Source organism: Puma concolor, chromosome C2 (genome assembly GCF_028749965.1).
Source record: "Puma concolor isolate L17-30 chromosome C2, mPumCon1.1.hap2, whole genome shotgun sequence".
Lineage (NCBI taxonomy): Eukaryota > Metazoa > Chordata > Mammalia > Carnivora > Felidae > Puma > Puma concolor.
Window position 1 is genome coordinate 55584745 of NC_141675.1, and position 19855 is coordinate 55604599.

A 19855-nucleotide genomic window follows, 5' to 3' on the forward strand; every position below is an offset into this window, starting at 1 on the left:
ATAGAAAACATGTGTTTCCAGTCCAACTCTCAACTGAGACCACTGGGCAGCATGGCATGTATTGAGTAACTGTAATTTCAAAGTAATCCTTATTGTTTGACATTTGCTGACAGATTCCAGAGGGATTTGTGAATTAAGGACACCTGCCTGGGAAAGAAAATTTGGAATTTGACTTTAACAGAAAATTTCAAAATAATTTAAGAAATAAACTATTCATACTAGACCAGTCTCTATGTTGGGTAGCTATCAAAAAGAAGATAAATATTTCAAAACTAAAAAAGAGCAGGAAGTACATTAATGTTGAGTAGATCAATAAGAAGAGAAATTTGCACTAGGGGAGATGATATATCTTGTCTTATTCCTGTTGTCCTTTCATTTACTCATATAGAAAAAGAGCAAGTGGGGCACCCGGGTGGGTTAATCGGTTAAATGTCTGACTCTTGGTTTTGGCTCAGGTCATGATCTCATGGTTCATGGGATTGAGCCCCACGTTGGGCTCTGCACTGACAGCATGGAGCCTGCCTGGGATTCTCTTTCTCTCCCTCTCTCTCTCCCTCCCCTCCCCTCTCAAAAATAAAAAAACATTAAAAAATAAATAATAACAAAAAGAAAAAGAGCAAGTATGCCTATTTATTTCTGCCAATACTGGAGTGGAGAGTAGGGCTTCTAAGCCAAGTTTTTAACTATAATGTCATTTCTTAAGATGAACCTCTGTATTACTATTTTATTAAAGAAGAAACCCTGTTATCCTATAAAGAAGGAAAGAGGAGGGGCGCCTGGGTGGCGCAGTCGGTTGAGCCTCCGACTTCAGCCAGGTCACGATCTCGCGGTCCGTGAGTTCGAGCCGCGCGTCAGGCTCTGGGCTGATGGCTCAGAGCCTGGAGCCTGTTTCCGATTCTGTGTCTCCCTCTCTCTCTGCCCCTCCCCCGTTCATGCTCTGTCTCTCTCTGTCCCAAAAATAAAAAAAAAAACAAATAAAAAAAAAAGTTGGAAAAAAAATTTATAAATAAATAAATAAATAAATAAATAAATAAATAAAAAGAAGGAAAGAGGAAAGACTATAGCTTCTGGGTGGCCCTTTCCTTCTGAAGATACTATTCCCAAGGTCTGCCAAGTTGTTTTCAGAGGTAAAAAGTAAACAGAGTTGCCACACAAACAGTGGCCTTAAAGTCATTAAAAATAATTAAGTCATTAAATGTACACCCATATTATTCACAAGAGCCAAAAGGTAGAAGCAACTCAAATGTCCACTGGCAGATTAATGGATGAATAAAATGCAGTATATACGTATAATGGAATATTATTCATCCCTAAAAAGTAAGGAAATTCTGGCACATGCTACCACATGGATGAAACTTGAGGACATTATGCCAAGTGAAATAAGCCAGTCACAGCAAGACAAATGTTGTATAATTTCTCTTATAGGAGATATCTAAAGTAGTCAAACTCATAGAAACAAAGTAGAATGGTGGTCTTACCAGGGGCTAGAGGAAGGGGGAAACTGAGAGTTGTTCAATGGGTATGGTTATGTTCAGTTTTGCAAGATGAAAACATTTCAGAAACTGGTTGCACAGCAATGCAAATATACCTAACACTACTGAGCTGTACATTTAAAAATAGTTAAGATAGTAAATTTTTATGTTACGTGTAGTGTATCTTATTGCAACTAATTTTAAATGTCAGGGGCACCTGGATGGCTCATTCTGTTGAGTTTCTGATTCTTGGTTTTGGCTCAGGTCATGATCTCATGGTTCATGAGCTTGAGCCCTGTGTCAGGGTCTGTACCGACAGTGTGGAGCATGCTTAGGATTCTTTCTCTCCCTCTCTCTCTCTGCCTCTCCCCCACCAAAAATAAACTTAAAAAAATTTTAAATGTCAATGAATAACTCTAAACATTATGAAGAACTGAAATTTAAAAATACACTTGGAAACAGTCTGAACAATATATGTTTTTTGTCATTAAAAGTCATTGAGGTTCTCCATTCATAGTGGGGCATGACAAGTTGAGCAAAATCACATAGATGTACTATCCACAGCTGAGTAAGTGAATAACCCCAGATGTCTTCAAATAATAATTGCAAGGTCCCAACAGGGTTCCCTTTTTCTTGACTTGCAGGGTTTAAGAGGAAAATTGGGAACTGCCAAACTACAAAGAAGCTTCTGAGAGGAGGATTGACATATTTAGGTGTATTCTTGGCATCAGTGAAATTCGGCATACAATATACAGAATATAGTACTTGTAGGAACTGTAATTATGATATGCTGATTCGTTTTTGACAATGAGCACTTACGAAGGAGTAAGAGTGGAAAAGTGGTTAAATTGTTTGATTGAAACTTTTCTACTATCATTATAAACCCCTTTCTAGGCAACTGTGTTCCACGCACATCATAACTGTCCTGCCTTTCTCTTTTCTTCCCCAGCTCTTAGCCATAAAACCCACAATTTGGTAAAGGAACTATTTGCTTACTGTTTGTTTCAAAGGACTCTGTTTTCTTAGGAGCTAGAAGTCTGACCATGAAGCCTTTATCCATCCCCACCTATCCTCATTATAATTGATGTTTCATCAGAAACAGAAAGCTTATTTCCGAGGAACAATTTGAGGCCGAAGAAGGCGAGTTACTGCAATACTGATGTGTCAAAATCATACCTGCTGAGCACTTGCTCCCAGAGTTCTGTCAAAGGAAATCTGTTTGCATAGGCAGCTGGGCAACCAAGATACTTCCGACAGTGTTTCCTAACTGTAGTTTTCTTTGCAAATTTGTTTATTTTTTTTGATAACACAATATTTGCTCATAAAACTTTGTTTTTGTTTATTTTTCTGTTCTTCCTCCTCTGCTTCCTCCTCCTTCTCATTCTTCTGGCTTACTTTTTTACTTCTTATCATACTGTCTGGAATGCTCCTGGTGATGAGTTCGGTATTTTTCTTATTTTGGTGACCACTAACACTGAATTTCCATAGGTGTAATTTTTGTGACAGTAGTAATATGGTCTGCTGCCTTTTCACTGCCCTCAACTGAGCTACTTCCGTGTCTCAGTTATTACTGCTTTTAGGCAAATGAGCGGAAAGCCAGGCTGACTCCAAGGGTCATGGAGATTGACATAGCATTGTTGAGCTATCTTCTCTGCCAACCCCCAGATCCAGGGGCATTTCCCTACTGAGTTGGTTGAGATTCTAGGTCAGCTAGTTTCTGGGATAGGAATTGGAGGGGTAAAATGAGAAGGGGAGAAAGGAAAGGCAGGTGTTTATAGAGTTATGTCAAAAAATGTTGTTGCTTTTAGTAAATTAAATTACTCTAATTAGATCTTATGATCTTGTACTTAGAATTGAGTTACTTAAATGACATACTAAAAGAAAAAATTCTCGTTGACAATTGAGCCAAGCGGATTTCTCATTCTCCTTGTATGTGGACATATTATTGCTGGCTTTATTCTCCAGGTGCACGGATGCCTTGTGTGATTCCAGTGAAAAGTGGAGAAGCACTGAGCTCCACGCTTGTTCTTTTAAATGGGTAACACTTATTTGTTTCCTAAGAACTTTGCTGATGTTCAAGTAAATGTGAGAAGGTTAGCGGCAAGTGGGTACATTAAGAAAAATATTTTCAACTGGCAGATTTTATAACCAATTTAACTATACACCTAAACTGGGTGAGATGAAATGTTCTTTTCCCTCTTTGTATAAATGAGGGCTTGTTGGTCAAGAATACCAGAGGGAATCCCCTAAGAGTGGTGGATCCCCCAAAAGATATGTCCACATCTTGGAACTTGTGAATGTGATCTTATTTGGGAAAAGGGTCTTTGTAGCTAAAATTCCAGCAAGGGAGGTACAGAGGAAAAATGTTCCCTAAAGCCGTTGGAGGGAGTGTGGCTCTGCTGACACACTGATTTCAGACTCCTAGCCTCCAGAGCTATCAGAGAATACATTTCTCTTATTTTAAGCCACCAACGTTGTAGTACTTTGTTACCACAGCCCTGGGAAACAAATTAAGAGCTCTTTAAAAACCCTAGAATTTTATAATGTGGAACTCTCTTCAGGGAACAGGAACATTTATTAAGTACCACTGCAGCAGGCACTGGCTAGATGCTTAACTTAAGTGATGAAGGATGAAGAAACTGAGGGCAAAAGTCTCACAGTGACCACACGGGGAGCTGGGTGAGAATCTCACTGAGAGGCAGTGTGGTGAGTATGGAGCTCTGGCTCTGGATCATGTCTGGCTTTGATCCTGGCTAAGTTACCCACTCCAACTCAGTTTCCTCAACTGGAAATTAGAAATCATAATAGAACATCATAAAATTTCTGGCAAGATGAAAACGTGTAAGGTATTAGAATAATACATAAGAAGGGCTAAATGAACATTAACTGTTAAGATTACTACACACTACACCACACACTATATTCTACACACTATACACTATACTAATCCTACTAATCATAGCCTTAGCTATGGACACCAGGCATAGACGAAAAGAGAATGAGCTCATCTGTAAGACAAATCATCTGAACTTTATCAGTTATCACATTGGAGGCCACTTTTAGAGAGATTCTTCTCTAGTACATTTATTCAGTTCTGGTGTGGCTGTCAAAAGGAGATAAAAAATATATCACTTCATTTTAAAGATACAAAAACCGAGGGGTGCCTGGGTGGCTCAGTCGGTTAAGCAACTGACTTCGGGTCAGGTCATGATGTCCCGGTTCATGGGTTTGAGCCCCACGTCAGGCTCTGTACTGACAGGTCAGAGCCTGGAGCCTGTTTCGGATTCTGTGTGTCCCTCTCTCTCTGTTCCTCCCCTGCTTGTTCTCTCTCTCTCTCTCTCTGTCTCTCAAAAATAAATAAACGTTAAAAAAAAAAAGAAAAAAAAAGAAAACTGAAGTTCGTTATCTTTTTGTACCTTGCTCATGGTCTAAAGCCAAGGAGGAAATGACAGTGGGATTCAGTCCTAGGATTCTCTCACTCCAAAGTGGTCTTTCTGTCACACTGCACTTGCTTCCTGTGACAATGCTCTGCACATGCTAATGTCCAAGGAGTGTTTTTTGAATTTTGAAATCAGGCCTCATTATCCATAACTTTAAAGTAATATTGGAACTTCCCAAATTATTTTGAAATGAAGAAATTGTGGCCAACCATTTCAGGATCATCAATCTCTGAAAACATTATGGCAAAGGGAAGGATTAAGAAACAATCAATTTAGAAGATAAATCTATTTCTTTTTGTCCCCACCCCTACTCTTTTTCCCATTTACCATAGATTTCATAAAAGTGGCCAGGCAACTAGTCGAAATCTAGGTTTATTTTTCTTTTCTTACTTTCTTAAAAATTAAAGAAACAGAAGGGAAATGAATGTCCTATTATAAGCACGGATCATCCTCACTTTCACAGTTAACATTTTGGAAAGAAAATGTTTTCATTTTATATTTCTCAATTTGTCCCATCTAGTTAATTAGATACTAAGACATTTACTCCTCTCTTGTATCAAAGGTCTTCAGGATGGGATGCGGCTCCATTTAAATAAAAGATGAAGGATACTGAAACAGAAGCAGCCTTTAACCAGCAGACCCATAAATAAGAAAGTAGTTGGAGCTATACAGTCCTGACCCTGGCACTTGTACTGAGCTAGCGAGAGGCTCCTCACCTGGAGGTTAAGCACTCGGTGGTGGGGTGCATCTATAAACCCCTTAAAATGTTTGCAAATTTTGCATAAACATTTTCTACCTACACTTCAAAGGGGCCTCGGTATCTGTAAGCTGAGAACGGCTGCTTCAAGGCCTTATTATTAAAGCTAATTGCCACATTTTGTTCCTTTATATTATCTTAAATGCCATTGTAATGTCAAGTGTATAATAAATGTTTGTTGGTTGCTTATGTGAGAACCAGAAGCTCCATGTTATTAAAGATGTCATATCGTTTCAAAAGGGTCAGATTTCTAAAAGGGCGATTCCATGCTCTAATTGGAAGAATTTACCTGCCAGGGAGGGTCCAGATTGGGTTCTTGCCCTTGTGCCTCTGTGGAATGATCCTGTGTGGGTTACTTCTCTTCTCTGGGTTGCTGTTTCTTCATCTGTGAAATAAAGATGGGAATTAACCCAAAGTTGCCTTCAAACTTTAAAACAATTCTGTTCCATGTTGGTGTGCCTGGGTGGCTCAGTTAGTTGTGTGTCCAACTCTTAATTTTGGCTCAGTTCATGATCCCAGGGTCACGGGGTCAAGCCCTGCGAAAGGCTCTGCGCGGAGCATGGAGCCTGCTTGAGATTTTCTCTCTCCCTCCCTCTGCCCCTCTCCTCCACATGCGTATGCTCTCTCTCTCTTTAAAATAAATTTAAAAAAATGAATAAAATCTAAAAATAAATAAGACAATTCTGTTCCATGTCAAAACAATTCTGTTCCATCCTGCTAAATGATTTCCCACAAAATTCTAGATTGTATTATAAAAACAAGGCATGAAAATTTAGCCATACTTTAAAAATTATTCTTAGAGAAGGTTACAGTTTGAGAACATGCCATTGGCTAGTGACATCTGAATGTACTTGGAGGACTATAAGGTGCCACATTACCACCCATAGCAGGGTTTAGGGGAGGTCCCAACTGGGACAGAGTTAGAGGCTAAGAGGCTTATACCTCTCTTCTATCAGAACAACTGGCTTGTAATCTGCTTTATGTAGTGGGTTTCTGAGCGAGATTTTGTTTGTAGAGAATGTTTTTTGATTTTAATTAGTCTCTGTTGATATCCATGTTGGGGGGCAGGGAGGTTGTAGAAAAAGGAAAGAGGTGAAGTTAATTATTGTATTTAAAATCAGGTTTTGAAAAGTCACTGGAAACAGAGTCAGAAGGCCTAAGGCTTGTTTCTTAATTTCTTATTTATTAGCTGTGTCACATTTGGCAAGTCAGACAGTCTTTCTGAATCTTTGTCCTCACATATAGAATGACAAAAGTATCTCATTTACAGGGTAGTTGTAAGAATCATATGAAATGTTTGTGAAAGAGCTTCATAATTGGTAAAGTAACATAAATTTGGGGTTCAAGCCCTGTGTTGGGCTCTATGCTGACAGCTTATAGCCTGGAGCCTGTTTGGGATTCTGTCTCTCTCTCTCTCTCTCTGTTTCCCCCTCCCCCACTCATGCTCTGTCTGTCTGTCTCTCAAAAATAAATAGACATGAAAGCAAGAAAGCAAAAGAAGGAAAGAAAGAGAGAGAGAGAAAGAAAGGAAGAAAAAGACAATTTGCAGATAAGTCCAAGTTATGGGATGGAGTTGTAAAATACAGCAGATTACAGAGTTCCAAGTATGGTCAAACTTTGGGGGAAATATAAAGTCGTGTTCTTCAGTTCGAAAAGTCAGTTGGGGGTACCTGGGTGGCTCAGTCAGTTAAGCGTCTGATTCTTGCTTTCAGCTCAGATCATGATCTCACAGTTCGTGGGATCAAGCCCCATGTCAGTCTCCATGCTGACAGTTCAGAGCCTGCTGGGGATTCTCTCTCTCTTCTCTCTCTGCCCCCTCCCCCTGCTCATGTACAGGAGTTCTTGCTCTCAAAATAAATAAATAAACTTAAAAAAAAAACCCTGAAAAAAATAGTTACTTGTCCAAGGGTAGGATGGAGGGAAATGTGGCCTATGATCAGTTCAAGTAAAAAACACTAAAGAATTTAAATTGACTTCAAGTTCATTATGAGCCATTAGTGTTGTGGAAAGGTTGGCAAATAAAAGTGATCTAATTGTCTCAGTCCATTTGGGCTTTTATAGAATGCCACAATCTGGGTAGCTTATAAACAATAGTGATTTATTTCTTATAGTTCTGGAGACTAAGTCCAAGATCAAGGTGCCAGCATCACTGTCTTTCTGGTGAAGGCCCTCTTCCCGGTTCATAGCTGGCACTTTCTAACATGTCCTTACATGGTGGAAGGGGCAAGAGATCCCTTTGGAGCCTCTTTTATATGATCACTAATCCCATTCATGAGGGGGCTCCATTCTTATGACCTAAGCACCTCTGAAGGGCCCCTACCTCCTAATCACTTTGGGGGTTCCGATTCAACATGGATTTTGGGGAGATACATTCAGACTGCAGTGCCAATATTCTTCTGTATCTACAGAAGTACTGTGCCGTGGATGACAAGAGGGGGCTGCAACTCTTTGCTTTGATTAGCATCTTTTTTCCAGCTGGTATGAGTGGTTACTGCGGCAGGTTGAGCACAGCCAAAGAAAGTTAGATAGAGAACGTCTGGAAGGTTTTCAAGGGCAACATTGAGAGAAGATTTGGAGAGAGAGAAACTTGTGTTTTAAATGTGTTACAGGCTATCATGGAGGTGAAGGTTTGGAATTGTTTTATTGTTTTCAGAGGTGAATCTCAGGAAAAACTTTAAACAATAAGAGCTATCTAAAGGGGAAACGATTGCCTGGTTGAAGGAGTGAGATTTCCATTAGGGAAACTTCAAGCAGAGACTGAACCACATCTTCTGAGGGTTGTTACCAATCAGCAGGAAGGTTTTAAGAAGAAATTACTAAGATTTCATCAAATCTAAGATCTTATTTCTACAACAGAATTCAATATCCCACTAGAGAATGATTTGCTTCATTAAGTTGTTTTTTTGCCATAACAAAAGTGTGGGTTTTGAAATTGGCAAACTGGAGTTTGCTATTGTACGATATTCAGAATGTTGTTTAACCTCTGGGAACATCGGTTAGGTTGTCAGTAGCACAAAAATGATTATCTCTGCGTTGCTGTGAAGGTGATACAACAAACACAACATTGGTAGAGGATCCTTCAGGGAGCTCAGAGAGTAAGGGCTCAGAGAGAATAATTTTTGTCACATTTATTACCTGTTCTTCTTATTTTCTACATGCATCTTATTTCCAGTCCGAAGAGATTCCTTTCAAGTGACTCTACTGGACCCTTCAGAGACATACGAGCTAAGTGGGTCAAATGGTGACTCCTATGAGTCTAGGAGAAAGACTTCACTCCGGAAGTTCACAGGGGTACCATATCACCTTTTTTGTGTTTGCATCAATGTTTGTTTTCTCCTAAATGGAGGAAACCTGTGGAACAACTCCTTTGTCCTAAATTATAACCTGATTTTCCTGCCCTTCGAAACCAGAACAAGGGCAACCTGATTGATTTATTTTCTTTGTTTAAAATTTTAGTCAATAAAATATCTTATTAAAAATTTAAGGACCAAGTTCTCCCTTGTGGAGTAAAGTATCTGCAACCTCGAGGAATAAAGAGTTGGTAACTGAAGTATTTGGGTCAGTTATGTATTCTTTCTATGCCTATTATTTTCCATCAATAAAGCAATTCTAAGCTGATTTTACTTAAAAACGACTCCCCAGTTGATGAGTTAGTAAGGGGCAAGCAGTTTACTATTCTTAACAGAAGATGAAAAACATGACATTCCTCCATGGTTAGGAAAGAGACCGTGTGAATTCTCTCTGACAGAAGTAGAAGGAGGCAGTAAAGACGCTGGGTTTCCATAGGTTGGTCATAGGCCGGCCTTTGGCCTCAGTTAGAAGGTAAGAGAGAACTGTCTATGAGGAGATACTATGATAATTCTGACTAAAGATCTCACACAAAAAGCGGATTATTCGATTTTCAAAAGAAATGAAAAAGATACTATAACACTCTTTAGGTTTATTTATTTATTTTTAAAAATTTTTCATTTATTATTTCTGATAGAGAGCATGAGTGAGCACAAGCTGGGGAGGGTCAGAGAGAGAGGGAGATGCAGAATCAGAAGCAGGCTCCACACTCTGAGCTATCAGCACAGAGCCTGATGCGGGGCTTGAACCCACGAACTGTGAGATCATGATCTAAGCCGAAGACAGATGCTTAACCAATTGAGCCACCCAGGTACCCCATAATCTCTAGGTTTAGATAAGACTCAACTTCAAATTTTGTTTTCACTTTTCTTTCTTCTGCATGAGCAAACATTTATTGATGCCTGTGGGGCATGACATTCTATGAGGCACAAGCATGTTGCAGAACAGGGATGAGCTGGCACTTTGGTCACCTAAAGAAGAGGTCTGGGTGTGAGGACAGTAGAGTTATTATTGCTCCAGAAAAATTGCCATGGAAGTAACATTTTGAGCTTGTTTCCTTCTTTCTTCTGCTAGTCCTTTTAATTTATTTGTTCAATATTCTACTTCTATTAATTCCCAAATTCTCTTTTGTATCTTTTCAGAGATCTGGAACTCAAAATGATCACATTAGCTTGGAATTCCTACTTGACAACCTTTGATCTTCTAATGGAGCTGAAAAGGCAGGGATGCCATGTTTAAATAGCAAACTGTCACCCAGGAAACTACCATTCTATTTTGGTAACAATCGCAGAGAATATTTATTGAACAACTTATGTCCCAGAACTTTGCTAACCACTTTATATGTATTGCCTTATGTAGTTCGCCTAATAACACTATAATGGAGGCACTATTTCTATAACTGTTTAACAAATGAGGAAACTGAGACACTGGGAAATTTAAAAGCTGGTGCAAAGTCTCACAACTAATGTAGAGAACACAACTCTTAACCACTCTTGCTATACTGTCTCTTTGTGCAAACACCTTTGATCTTAACCTGGCAGATCATTAATCTACATATCCGTCCATCCAATCAACTGTTCATCAAGAGTATGCTGGAGATATAAACTATGAATAAGACTGACACGGTCACTCTCCTCTGGCCACTTTCTACAGAGAGAGAGCGTGCAAGTGAGGGAGAGGGGCAGAGGGAGAGGGATTAAGGAGGCTCCATGGTCAGCAAGGAGCCCGACTCGGGGCTTGAGACCCGGGGATCATGACCTGAGCTGAAATCAAGAGTTGGCCATTCAACCGACTGAACCACCCATGCACCCCAACAGGGATTCTTTTGACTTATTTCTAACTTGACTCTGAACATGCTTAAATTCTTCTCCTGTAAGCCTGAAATAAATGCTCTTTTTTTGACTTAAAAAAAATCAAGTCCCTGCTCTCTTTTAAGCCATTTTCCAAAAGCTCTATTCCAGGAAAGCTGCCACACCCATTGTATTTTACTGAACAATGTGTCCTCAGGTATCTTTTAAAACAGGTGACTTGAGTAGAGATTCTGGGACAGTCCAGCTAAGTGGACACTCTGGTTACTTTCCCCCACCTTTTATCAAGTGATCTGTGGGATTCCATGCTCTGTTCTCTAATTTTGAAAGATCTGTTCTCCTTTCACCTTTCCAAGTTGGCCTGAAAATTTTCTTCCCCTCAACCTCTCCCCTACCCTCTCACTCTTCAAAAAGATGTTAACTTTGGGAGAGCAGTTCTTAATTATTTACCACACAGTCCTCTGGCAGACTACAAGAATCCAGGGCAAAGCAAAAGAGAAAGGCAAAAGAAAACCGAAACCCTGGGCTAATGATTTCCTTCAATGAGAATTTTTGTTATCATAAGGCGGTGTTTTATTTAGGTTATAGTTCTTTAGAGCAGGTATTAGCTATGTCTTCCTTGTACCTGCTTGGAATTTGTTGAGGCTAATATTTTCCTTATTGAAACAGCAGCAAATCTAAGGTAGCAAAATAATGCTGATGGGAAGGGGAAACCAAGACTCCCAGGGGGCATCTTCATGGTCTATCTCAGAGACATGTGGCCAAGTTTGTACACAATCTTTATGTTATCTAATTATATAATTTTACTTCCTAGCTTGATGCCACAGTTTAAAACTGCACCTCATTCCCTTCCCTGGTTAATTGTTTTCCAGAGCCCTTTTCTCCGCTCATATGCTATAAAATTCACTTATTATAATAATTATTATTTTTAAATAATTCTTTAAATGGCTGATGTCCCCTCTAGAATTTAAGCTCCTCAAGGGAGCTTAGTTTATTACTCATTCAGGGCCTAGAGTTGTTCTGGCACAGGATAGGTGCACGATAAATATCTGTTGGATAAATGAATTATTAATCCTGATCAAAGTAATATTAATAAATAATAACTGTGATCAAGGGTTTTTTTTTACATATATTTAATTTATAGACAACTGGTTGGACATTTACAATTACAATTATTTTATATAAATCTTCTAATTGGCAGGGTGCCTGGGTGGTTCAGTCAGTTAAGCGTCTGACTTCAGCTCAGGTCATGATCTCATGGTTCGTGAGTTTGAGCCCTGCGTTGGGCTCTGTGCTGACAGCTCAGAGCCTGGAGCCTGCTTTGGATTCTGTGTCTCCCTCTCTCTCTCGCCTCCTCCCCTGCGCATGCTCTGTCTCTCTCTGTTTCTCAGAAGCAAATAAACATTAAAAAAATTTTTTTTTTAAATTCTAATTGGCTAAAATATTGCAAAAGGACCTCTACAAAACTTTGATGGTCAAAAGTCACATAGAACCCATTTTTATCAGCATGATAGGCTCTTCTAAACATACATGGCATGGGGCGCCTGGGTGGCTCATGTGGTTAAGCGTCTGACTTTTGATTTCAGCTCAGGTCATGATCTCATGTTTCATGAGATCGAGCCCTGTGTCAGGCTGTGCACTGACAGGGCGAAGCCTACTTGGGATTCTCTGTTTCCCTCTCTCTCTGCCCGTCTCCTGTGCATGCGCACTCTCTCTCTCTCAAATAAATAAACACTTAAAAAAGGTAAAAAAAATAAACATACATGGAAGGATCAGTCTGTGCTGATGAGAATGGAAAATCTTGAGTTTTCCTGAAGCAGGCAGACTTACTTGAGTCCCTACAGCTACGGGTAAGGGTGTGGTTTGTCTGAGTGTACTTACAACTGTTTCTAGCAGCAAGTTGAGGTGCTGCTTACCAGCCACACGAAACTCAGACTCACCAATTTTATATTCTTATTTCTGGACAAAACACTGTCATCCAATTCCATGGTTCTTAGGACCAGATCAGGCAGTCCATTAACTATTTGAGAGCTTCTCCTGTATTTGAGACTGTCCCAATCACAGGAGATGCTTCCCAGCAGTGACATGTCAGTGTGCTTTGAGGACCCTAGTGGCTGCCCCAGCTTGTCTTTTCCTCCCAAGACTCCTACTTCCGGGCCCAATCTAGTGTAAGCGACACTGGGCTAATCTGAGTAACAAAGTTCACTTTTGACTGAGATTTAGTAACCTCCTCTCACTTAGTGTGGCCTCTTTCAATAAGTGGCCTGAAGAACGGATAAAGGACTAGATTTATCTAGAAGTGGCAGGAACAACTGGCTTCACTGGGCTTAAATTAAGAGAGTAGGTTGGTGAGTCCAAAAAGGTAGGGGATTTGCAAGCCAATTCTCTCTAGGCCTGCCTTAATGACATTTGACTTATTTCTTTTTTTTTTTTTTTTTTTTTTTTTAACGTTTATTTATTTTTGAGACAGAGAGAGACAGAGCATGAACAGGGGAGGGTCAGAGAGAGAGGGAGACACAGAATCCGAGACAGGCTCCAGACTCTGAGCTGTCAGCACGGAGCCCGACGCGGGGCTCGAACTCACTGACCGTGAGATCATGACCTGAGCCGAAGTTGGCCACTTAACCCACTGAGCCACCGAGGCGCCCCTTGACTTCTTTCTTTTTTTTTTTTTTTTTTTTAACGTTTATTTATTTTTGGGACAGAGAGAGACAGAGCATGAACGGGGGAGGGGCAGAGAGAGAGGGAGACACAGAATCGGAAACAGGCTCCAGGCTCTGAGCCATCAGCCCAGAGCCCGACGCGGGGCTCGAACTCACGGACCGCGAGATCGTGACCTGGCTGAAGTCGGACGCTTAACCGACTGCGCCACCCAGGTGCCCCTCCCTTGACTTATTTCTAAACAGAGGAAAGCTTGGTGGGTTTGCAAACATACGCAAATCACATAGCCGTGTAACACCTGTGCCACTCTTAATTATGTCATCTATTTCAGTGTGGTCCTTGGGAGAAAGCCTCATATAAACTATACATCTACTGGTACGTGGGGATTCATGAAGTCCAAATTCTAAATCCATCTGTTCTTTTAATATCTTGGCTAGTTTATTAAAAAAAAAGTCTTATTAACATGTAATTCACCCATTTAATGTATATAATTCAATGGTTTTTAGTATGCTCACAGTTATATAAACATCACCAGTCAATTTTAGACCATTTTCATCACCCCAACAAGATACCTGTATCCTTTAGCAGTTGTCCCCTATTCTTTAAAAAATTTTTTTTTAATGTTTATTTATTTTTGAGAGAGACAGAGACAGGGTGTAAGCGGGGGAGGGACAGAGAGAAAGGGAGACAGAATCCAGAGCAGCCTCCAGGCTCTGAGAAAGCTGTCAGCACAGAGCCTGATGCAGGGCTTGAACTCACAAACTGCGAGATCATGACCTGAGCCGAAGTCGGACACTTAACCAATTGAGCCACCCAGGCGCCCCAGTTGTCCTCTATTCTTTTCCAATTCCACCCTTTCTTTCTGGCTACAGGATTGCCTATTGTGGATATGGAACACAGATGGAATCATACAATATATGGTCTTCTTCCACTTAGCGTAATCTTTTCAATGTTCACCCATGCTGTAACAAGTATCAGTACTTCATTCCTTTTTATTGCTGGATGATATTCCGTTGTTCCATTCTGTACCATACTTTATCCATTTTTCAGTCAATGAACACTTAGATTGTTTTCATTTTGGGCTATTTTGAGTCATGGTGCTGCAAACATTTGTGTATACGTTCTTACGTGGACACACATTCTAATTCTCTTGGATATACAGCTAGGAGTGGAATGGGGCTGGATTATATGGTTACTCTATGTTGAACTTTTTGAGGAGCTACCAAACTACCTGCCATAGCAGCTCACCATTTTACATTCCCACTAGCAGTGTATGATGATTCCAATTTCTCTACCTCCTTTCCAACAACTGTTATTATCTGGTTTTTGTTTGTTTGTTTGTTTCTTATTATGGCACTTTGGTTGGTGTGAAATGGTATCTTATGCTTTTGATCTTCGTTTCCCTAATGACTACTGATAGTAAGCACTTTTTCATGTGTTGATTGGCTGTTCGTACGTCCTTTGGAGAAATGTCTATTCAATTCCCTTGCCCATTTTTAAATGGCTTATTTGTCTTTTAGATGTTGAGTTTTTCCTCACAGGCCTTAAGAATCGGGGATAGTTGGAGGAAGAGCCTCAGACCTCTTGCCTGCTCCAGTCTAGAAAAGAACTTTTGCAACACAAAGCTGGGGTGGTAAGATGCCGGCAGCCTGCTTTTCTCAGGGATATACCATAGCCCTAGACTAGGATCCAAGTTGAGAGGGAGTCCTGTGTTCTCAGCGGCACCCATCCAGAGTGGAACATGGTCCCATAGCTGGAGGTGGGCAGGGACTGGGTTGTGGCTCAAATGCCTCACACTCTTGCTGCTCTTATTGAATTTTAGTAGACTGTCTTGAACAAAGTTTTCTTCATCCGTTATATTTCCTCAGGACAATTTCTAGAGACTAACTAGTTGCTGATGTATACTCTTTACCAATTGATGTTTTGCTAAGGAGTGGGTTCATGGAGCTCCTTACACACCATTCTGGAAGTTGAGTTCCATTTGGATAATTTTTTAGAGAAAGTGTTTCACCTTGTATACTTGGTGGTAAAATAGTTTATGCTGACATAGTAGATACAGAATTATGAGGGGCAGTTTTTATAAAAGTATTTGCAAGTTTATAAACAGTGGATTAAGAAAACTGAAGTTGAGGACTGGTTGACTTTTAACTTTGTATCCAAATGTATTTGGTCTGACAAACCATTTTTAATTTATTGCTATTAAATAGTTGAATGGGAAACAATGAGGGTGATAGTGCATTTCAGATGAAAGCTCATTGTCGCTCTAGTAATCTGTGTAGAAGGCCATCACCGCCATTGAAATTTATCAAAATGATGCCTGTTTTTAAAAGCATAGGAATAGTTACAATGTACAAATCAAGTTATGAAAACCTCATTAGTTCTATGCATTAATCTGAAAAGTTCATAGGCAAAAATGACCATACATTTCTTCATTAATTCAAAAGAACTACCACACCACTCTATGTCTTTTTGAAAAACAACTTTCCCAATTTCCCTGATGAATTAATTTGTAGTTTTACGGCTAAGATTTACATTTAATAATTCTTCAAATTCTTTATTGAATCAAGGGCTGATCTCCTATATATTAATCGCCAACCAGTTGAATATCACTTTAGTTGAGACTCTGCTCATATCTAAAACCCTTTTCTTCCTATTCCTCACACCCCCACCTCCATGGTGAAGTTGACTATTCCTTTCTCTTGGGGTTTAGAAGTCTGGTTAGTTATAAATAATCACATCAGCATCTTTGAGAGAATACGTATTGCTTAATAATCGTGAGAAAACGTTAAAATGTATTCCTTATTGGAAATTGGTCACTTTTTGGCCAGTTGGCTTGTGTGTATTACTGCCTAAAGTAGCTTTATGGGCAAAAAAAGTATTGTATAAGAACATAAAACTAGAATACTTAAGAATGAAACCAAGCATCTCCCAATGATATTTCCCTGAACAGTTACTGAACTACACAAAGATAAATCCTGAAAGTAATTAACGAAGTAATTTTCTCCTCTTTTGGCTGGGGAAGTTTCAGTAATAAAGTTTGGCTTCTGTTGAGTTGAAACCTCTTAGTTTCTAACACAGTTCAAGGCAAATGGAAAAACCCATTCAATCCTTAATTTTTTAATGCAGTTAAATAATAAACTGATAAATTGCATTAAAGCTAGGATTAATTTTTCCCCTGCAAAGGCAGGAATTCTATCTTACTAAATCTGCTTTAGCGTTCAAGCATATATTTTGGAAGATGCTTACCTCCCGGTTGGGTGTATCTCCCTGCGGCTTAGGTGAGCACCCAGGCTTTGGCTCCTCCCCAGCTGCTGCCAGCTTCCCACTGCGCCGGGTGGCTCGGAGCGTCCTGGAGTTAGGTGTTCGGCCCCGCCCTCTGCACTATTGCTAAAACTCCAATTCTGCCAGACTGATTCCGGTGATTAATTATTGACAAAAGGAAAACACTCCCACGCAAACTTGTGTCCAACAGCACTGCTCCCAGCGATTCCTTCCAGAAGAGAATGCCGGCTGCACCACTCCCCTCCCCCCTTGCTCTACGGTCCCAACTTCCCACACACTGCCACTCAGTCCTGGGCGATCAGGCTCGTCCTCGGAGGAATGCAGCCCAGCGACTTCTACATTTTTAAATTTGGTTTTCTGCAGCTCGTTAGCACTTCTCCGGGGGACCAGCCTCTCTGGAGGGGGCGCTTTCCGGATGCAGGGGAAGCCGGGGCTCTGAGAGCAACGGAGGAGGCTAAGGCGTCGCTGTCACCTCCGGCTGCTGCAGTAAAACCCCGAGCCGCCGCGCGGATGGGGAGGAGGGGATAGGGAGGTGTCCTCCCCCTCGCTTGGGCTGGGAGCCCCGACACTACCAAAGGGGCACGTCCTTTGGTAGTGGTGGTGGGGGCGGGCTGATAAACAGGAGGCCCAACGTGGGAGCTTTGGGGCTTTAGCCTAAGCCGGCGTTAACCCGACCAGGGGAAGGAAGCCTGCCCAGCATCCATCCATCTGCAGACCTGGGCAAGGGGGCGAAGCTCGGCGGATGCCGCGCAGGACTGCGGAGCGAAACTCGGCAGCAGGCTGAGGAGTGAGCCCGGGGCTCGGGGCCGGGGCGGCAGTCGGCCGAGCAGGCATCCCACTGCATTTGTTTGTCAAAAACCGAGGAAAGTAAACCCGTTTAGCGTCGGCAGCTAATTTTGGTGCCTTTGAACGTGCAAAACGCCTCTCCCCGCCCCACTCCCTCCATCCCGCCACCTTCCTTCCGCCCCTTGGGTGGGAGGTTAATCGTTGAAAAACTGGACTCCCCTGGGGAAACAGATGGAAGGATCGTGCCCGGGGAACTTGTGTGTGCTCACTCACAAGTGAAGAGAATTAATGTGGGCCCGGACTGCGGCAGGAAAGCAAACTGGGGAAAGAGGGCTGGGAGGCGGCTCGCCGGTGCAGACACGCGCGGCGCGGGCTCCCGCGGATCCGGGGCCCGCGTGCCCAGCGCTCGGGCTCCGCTCTCAATTATCTTCCCGAGGAGGCGCGGGACCGGCGAAATGCATCTTCCCTGGGAGCCAGCAACCAGAACACCATCGATCCCTTCTCTACCGAGAGCAAGGTGCTTAGATTTAACGTGGCGGCTGCTTTGCCGAGAGCGCCGAGGCCCTAGAGGCTCCCAGCCCTGATAACTCCGCACCTGAGACGATCTGCCCAAGACCCAGGGGCGTCCGGGGCCCAGAGCCTCCTTTGACTGATGAGCATTTGGGCAACATCTGCCAGTCAGCCCCCAGGGCTTGAGGAGGCACTGCACATGCTCGGCCCGGGCTGGTTGTGCTGGAGCGCGAATTTCAGCTGCTGGCAGGTTTCTGCTCATCTCACAACACACTTCCAGCAGGTTCCAAGCTGCGGGTGCCGCGAAGAGGGAGACTTAACGTTATCGGGCGGGATTTTCTCCACGCAGGAGGGAGTGTGTCCCCAAAGGAAGCTGGAGGTGGTTGGGACCTGGGGAAGGAAACCACTAGGAGGAACTGAGCACTTTGGAGCCTGTATTGGCCGTTTTTACATGTTACCTTGTTCTCCTGTACGGCATCTAAATATTTGCACACGTTGCTAGTATTTTTTATTTCATCATCACTGTGTATTGTTCGCATTCCTAACCTCCCTGCTTTTCCTGACAAACCTCGTTATTTGGGCAGAGCAAGTAAGACTCCACCATTGGGGTAATGAGGAAAGAGAAAACCTGAAAAGTGACTTGTCCAGGGTCACCAAGCCTGTTGTATAGTACAGCCAATACTATTTACACTAGTTTTTAGGTCTCATTATTCATTATCTAGTTTTCTTCCTAGATCTTGACTCACCCCCCCTCCCCCCCGCCCATGTGATTATACCTTTGTGGAAGCATAGAAACAGGTCTCACTTCTCCCTGCCAAAGGTTTGTGAAATGGATACGAGACCTTGTGATTACTTCAACTGCAGTTGGGGAGAAACTGGTACAGTTGGCAGAAGCGTCCAGACCATTAAAAATAATCTTGGGGCGCCTGGGTGGCTCAGTCAGTTAAGCGGTCGACTGCGGCTCAGGTCATGATCTCGCGGTCCGTGAGTTCGAGCCCGAGCCCCGCGTCAGGCTCTGGGCTGATGGCTCAGAGCCTGGAGCCTGCTTCCAATTCTGTGTCTCCCTCTCTCTCTGACCCTCCCCCGTTCATGATCTGTCTCTCTCTGTCTCAAAAATAAATAAACGTTAAAAAAAATTTAAAAATAACCTTAAATGACATGTGTGTAATATAACCACACCCAGATAAACCTTTATGTGTATCTTTTCACTTTCAAGTGGAAAAAAGATATTTTTTTTCTATCTAAACATAGAACATTCTCAAAACTTTAGGTTGGGAAATAAAAATCAATACATTTTAGGGGCGCCTGGGTGGCTCAGTCAGTTAAGCGTCCGACTTCGGCTCAGGTCATGATCTCACAGTCCGTGAGTTCAAGCCCAGCGTCCGGCTCTGTGCTGACAGCTCAGAGCTTGGAGCCTGCTTCACATCCTGTGTCTCCCTCTCTCTCTGCCCCTTCCCTGCTCATGCTCTGTGTCTCAAAAATAAATAAACATTAAAAAAATAAAAAAAGAAAAATCAATACATTTTATATTATTTAATATTTATTTTTGAGAGAGAGAGAGAGACAGCAGGAGCAGGGAAGGGGCAGAGAGAGAGGGAGCCACAGACTCAAAGCAGGTTCCAGGCTCTGAGCTGTCAGCACAGAGCCAGATGCAGGGTTCAAATCCACAAACTGTGAGCTCATGACCCAAGTCAAAGTCACAGGCTTCACCGTCTGAGCCACCCAGGTGCTCTCAAAATCAACACATTTTAAAAGGCAGAAATCATACAGATCACATCATCTATCAAAGCA

The 19855-nt window shown here is 41.9% G+C and overlaps 1 protein-coding gene and 1 pseudogene across 1 annotated transcript in view; one reads left to right on the forward strand and one right to left on the reverse strand.

Annotated features, from left to right (window-relative positions):
- SPTSSB (serine palmitoyltransferase small subunit B) overlaps window positions 1–17635 on the reverse strand; it is a 30348-nt gene extending 12713 nt beyond the window's left edge. Inside the window, exons 1-2 of the mRNA XM_086674657.1 lie at window positions 16733–17635; window positions 5959–6054 (exon numbers count right to left, since the gene is read on the reverse strand). The gene's annotated coding sequence lies outside the window, so the exon portion shown is untranslated. The remainder of the gene's footprint in view (window positions 1–5958; window positions 6055–16732) is intronic.
- Window positions 17636–17680: 45 nt separating this feature from the next.
- On the forward strand, window positions 17681–19009 carry LOC147577271 (uncharacterized; annotated as a pseudogene).
- Window positions 19010–19855: the final 846 nt, after the last annotated feature.